The following is a 5,132-nucleotide window of genomic DNA, read 5'->3' as shown; positions in this document are numbered from 1 at the left end:
ACAGCTAGATTGTCCATCCCTGTACATTAATGATCCATCCCAGTTGGACCTTGAATGTTATAAAACCTACCTCTCAAGGTAGATATGCTTACTAAAGCACTCTTGGTACCATATTATGAGGAAAACCAGCTGCTTACTGATTGGATCTGAGGTTTGCTCCATTATCAAAGACAATGGTTAGGTATGTCATAGAGTTGAAACTGCTGATTTTGCTTTCAAAAATAGGAATGTGTTCAAACTACTTTGAAAATACGTATATTTATAGCCATAGATTTGTGTTGTCCTCAGTCTTCATCAGAGAAGCTTCACTTTGAAGGGAATGACACTAATGCAGAGACTCATTATTGATAAACATAATGAGAGCAAGTGATTTTAAAATGCACAGGCTTAAGTGGTACACCAGTATCACCCCTGCCAAGACTCAGACAACAGCACAGAACAGGGACCCTAGAGAATGTAAGAATAGAACGGTGGGAAACAAGGATTTAAAACACTGTCTTATGGACATTCCATTATCCTTATAACATGTATTTACAGTCCTAGGAATTATTTGCATAACATCTGTGTGAGTCAGACTCACTAAATATTCAGTTATAAATTGAGGGCATCCCATTGGACCCTCCCCATCAGAGTTAGTGGTAGTTGAGGGTTGTTAAAAGAAGAAATTTTCAATGATTACAATTTATTCATGATCAGTGGATAGGTTCATACTGATGCCTGAATAGGTAATCCTGGACATGAAAGTGGGAAGAGAGCTCAGTGGAAGGTGGGCATGGTTAGGAGTGGGAAAATGATAACATAGAGAAAGATGGTGAGGATGAACAGAATGTATTTTATACACATATATGGAAATTGTCAAAGAATAAGTTAATTTTTAGAAGGAAAATAGAAGTGTAGTGATGCCTCAGCAAGTATAAGGGCTTGGCTATGTAAGAGTGGGGACTATAATACAGAAACAAATTCTAGATATGCATGGCTGCCTATTTGCATTTTTGCTTTTTTGTTTGTTTTGAAAGTCTAGGTCTTCTCTATTGTCATTATCAACAAACCAGCAACAATTTGGAAGGGATGCTGATATTAATTTAATATCCACCATCAAAACAAATTAAAGACAAAGATCTCTCAAGTTGCTTAGCTGATATGGTGTGAATAAGTAAGGGTGATACTGCTGTTGGAGGTTCAAGTTGCTCATATTATTTTCTTGACTAAGTCCTAGCATATGTTGATGAAAGTTTTCATCTTGGGGATAGCCTCAGCAATCATTTTCACCTCAAAAGGGGTGATTTTACCCATACCTAGGTTCTTCTCTGGGCCCCATGTCCTTGACAGCAAGGATGTATAGAAATAAGTGCACTCTGTTTTCATACAATAAGGACATCTTTTCAATTATGTTCATAGCAGCATTATTTGTAATAGCCAGAGCCTGGAAGCAACTTAGATGTCCCTCAACTGAAGAATGGCTAAAGAAAATGTGGTACATTTACACATTTACTACTCAGTGGAACAAACAAAAACAAAACAAAACAAAAACAAAAACAAAATAAAAAAAATACTGACCATTGCATGCAAATGTATGGAACTGGAAGAAACCATTCTAAGTGAAGTAATGAAATCACAAGAAGACAAACATGGCATGTACTCACTAATATATGGATTTTAGACTTAGAGCATAAGATTACCAGCCTAAAATCCACACTGTCAAAGAAGCTATGAAACAAGCAGGACCCTAAGAGAGTCATACATGGTCCCCTATAGAAGGGGAAAGGGATAAGATCTCCTGAGCTGGGGGCATGGTAGGAGAGGAGAGGTAGTTAGGAGAAAGGGAAGGGAGGAAGAGGAGGGAAGAGGGGGACACTAGGGAGCAGGAGCTTAAGTTGGGGGCAGAATAGAGGAGAACAAAAACAGATATCCACTATAGGTTTAAAGAGAAATCTGGCACTAGGGAAACAGCCAGAGATCTACAATGATGACCCCAAGTAAGATCAGCTGTCTCTGAACAAGGGGGAGCTCATGGATCCCAGGCTGATAGCTCGGAAACCAGCATAAGACTTACCTAGACCCCCTGAATGTGGGTGATAGTTAAGAGGACTGGGAAGTCTATGGGGCCTTGGGTAGTGGATCAGTATTTGGCCTTGGTATGCAAATGGACTTTGGGAGCCATTTGCTCTCTTAGCCTAGACACACAACAGAGCTCCTAGGCCCTGCTTGCTCCAAATGATATTAAGACTTTGATGACTCCCCTTGGAAGGCCCCACCTTCCCTGGGGAGAAGAAATGGGATGGGATAGGAGGTTGGGAGGCAGGGAAGGAGGGGAGGGTGAGGGAACTGGGATTGATAAGTAAAACAAGCTTGTTTCAAATTTAAATTTTAAAAAGGGGGAAAAGAAGAAATATAGCACTCTACCTTTTTGAACTGAACAAAGAACACTTGATGACTCCTTCCTTTTTGTTCATATTATTTACAAGAGTGAAGGTAAGTGGCAAAGCTGCTCTACCATATGCCATGGACAGTAGCAGAAAGTAGCCTTGGTTTTCATGAGTTCCTTGCCTTCCTTCTTGATCTTCCCAGTGAACATGACAAGCTTGTCTTGGAGAACATAATCTTTGAGGATACACTCAGAGATCAAGGGGAAGATCATCTCCTTCCTGCCTTGGCCATCAGTGACAGGCATATTGACTCAAGCTTTATCCAAACCCTTCAGCTCTGCCACAGGTGTGTTTGCTCTAATTATGTCAAGATTTGTCACACCAAAGATCTCACTAGGATTGTACACACCATGCTTCTCAAAGCCTTTTGCTGTGATGATACATGGTGGCATTAACTTGGTTGGCAATGATGTAGAGCATAGCTTCAGGGCAATGCTGGTCATAGACTATCTTCAAGGTGGGCAGAATGGTAGCAAGTTGGTATGAAACAGACTATCTAAAGTCATTCCTGGTCTCTTGGGCACTCCATCCAGGATCAGCAGCACATCACATTTTTGGCAGTCTGGCAGCTGCAAGGTAGCCTTTCACAATTGCTCTCGTCTGGCTATGACTAAGACATGCAGCAACACCAGGCAAATGAGAGATTTATAGAGCATCAGGCAGCTCTCTACTGAGCTGTTCTTCAGAAGGAGCCAATGAGGTTCTTCAGTAACCCAGAAGCTCTTAGCATGGTTACTTTACCATTGTTTGGGCCAAAGTGTTGAAACTGTGGTGGAGAGCAGCAGTGGCAAGTAGAGCAAAGTGAAAGCACACAGCATTGTTGGGGTTGGCCTGACCAGGACCTAGAAAGACAGGAGGTAACAACCTACAAGTAACTCCAATGACTTCCATTCTATGCCAGGGCTTCCCATTTATAATTCCAACCTAATCTGGTTCATAAAGGATTTTGCTGACCAAGTTGGCTATTCATATTACCACTAGATGTGAGCTCTGGGTTCAGCTGAAGAACTGTGTCAGCCTAAGCCTGAATATGCACTCATATGCTGCATGTCCATAATACAATTGCCTCCATTGGCTCATTTATTTGAATATTTGATCCTTTTTCTCAAGTTGGTGGAACTGTTGGGGAAGTATAAGGACTCTTTGGAGTCCAGGATATGTATCACATTTGGTAGGTTTGGGCATTCAAAAGAATCTTACCATTCTCAGTTTGCTCTTTCTGCCTCTTGTTTAAAGATCAAGACTTGAACTGTCAACTGTTCCAGCAATCATGCTTCTACTCCTCTGTGTGTTTGTGTGTGTGTGTGTGTGTGTGTGTGTGTGTGTGTGAGTGATTACTGGATAATTCTCTTTGACAGTCAGCCAGAAATATTTACAAAAAAATTCAGATAAAATAATAGACACATACTAACTTGGGATTATTTCATATAATTGAATAAATAAATATTAATTGAACATAAATAAAAGCAATGGCATCAAACCCTAGTATACCTATCCAACCAAACAATTATTTGACAAATAAATAAGAGTACCTCAATAAATGTCGAAGAGGACAACAAGAACAACACCTTGACTGAAAAGTAAGTTTAGGAGCTAGTGATAAATGTTAAGAATATGATTAAAGTACTCAAAATCTGTCTCTAGAGTTAAAAAGGACAGCTTAAGGAATTCTTAAGTAAATAGAGGTTTTCCTGAACAAACAATGTCTTAGTCAGAGCTACAAAAACGGTAAAAGTAATACTCTGCAAATTTGACAGATGAGAATGAGTAAAACAAATGATAGCTATTAGCTTGCAATGAAACAGGAGAAAACAAAGTGTCTGGACACCTGCACCTTTCCCTACCAAGAAATAAACAATCTTAATCTGCAAATCCATTTGCACTTTGGTATACTGAAATTAGCAAGTGCAAAGAAATTACAAATTTTGATGAATCTTCCACAGAGACTTTCCAACTTAATAAATATACCTTAAACTATCATTATGCATCATGTGATTGTTTTAAACTAATGTACCATGCAAAGACTATTCTGGACTTCCAAAAATAATAACTTCCACACCAGCAAAGTAACTGAAATGAAAAGGAGAGAATGTAATTCAAATGAAATAGGGAAAATAGAAGTTGCATTAAAAGTACATAATTTCCAATGAACTTTGTTAAACATTGGCTAAACAGATAGTAAAAGTTAAAAAAGACAGGTGTTTAGTGGAAATAACAATATCAAAAATTTTATCACAAGCAATATAAAATATTAATCATCTTTTTGGTAAATCAACTAAAGCTTTGTTAACTATTATTTTGTTTTCTTTACCTGACAAGAGTTATAGCATAATGGTGAGGTTTTCTTTATATTTTCTTTTTGTAATTCCTCTTCCAGTCTTCTTTTTACCATTTTCTAGAACAAAAAAAAATCATGTAATTATTTGCCAATTTTTAAAATTAGGTTTTATTTTAATGATATTTTATTGAACTTTAAAAAGGAACATTTTTCTTAATTCTTTCAGAATTTCATATAATGTATTTTGATGGTATTAGCCCCACAAACTATTCTGTTATTCACTCACACTTGTAAGTGCTACAGCTCTGAGGGGAAAAGTATCCTGGCAGTCCTGAGCCAAGGAATGCCACAAAGTCATACTACAGAAGGAAGCTCACATGAGTGGTTCACTAGGAAAGACACAAGAGGGTGTCTATCCCTTCTCTGGA

General features: G+C 38.3%; 1 pseudogene; it reads right to left on the bottom strand.

Annotated features, from left to right (window-relative positions):
• Positions 1-1,212: 1,212 nt before the first annotated feature.
• On the bottom strand, positions 1,213-4,818 carry LOC127224495 (malate dehydrogenase, mitochondrial-like; annotated as a pseudogene).
• Between the last annotated feature and the right edge of the window lie 314 nt (positions 4,819-5,132).

This window comes from Phodopus roborovskii, unplaced genomic scaffold (genome assembly GCF_943737965.1).
Source record: "Phodopus roborovskii unplaced genomic scaffold, PHOROB, whole genome shotgun sequence".
Classification (NCBI taxonomy): Eukaryota; Metazoa; Chordata; class Mammalia; order Rodentia; family Cricetidae; genus Phodopus; species Phodopus roborovskii.
The sequence above is the reverse complement of the archived record's forward strand: the minus strand, read 5'-3'. Positions and strand labels throughout refer to the sequence as shown.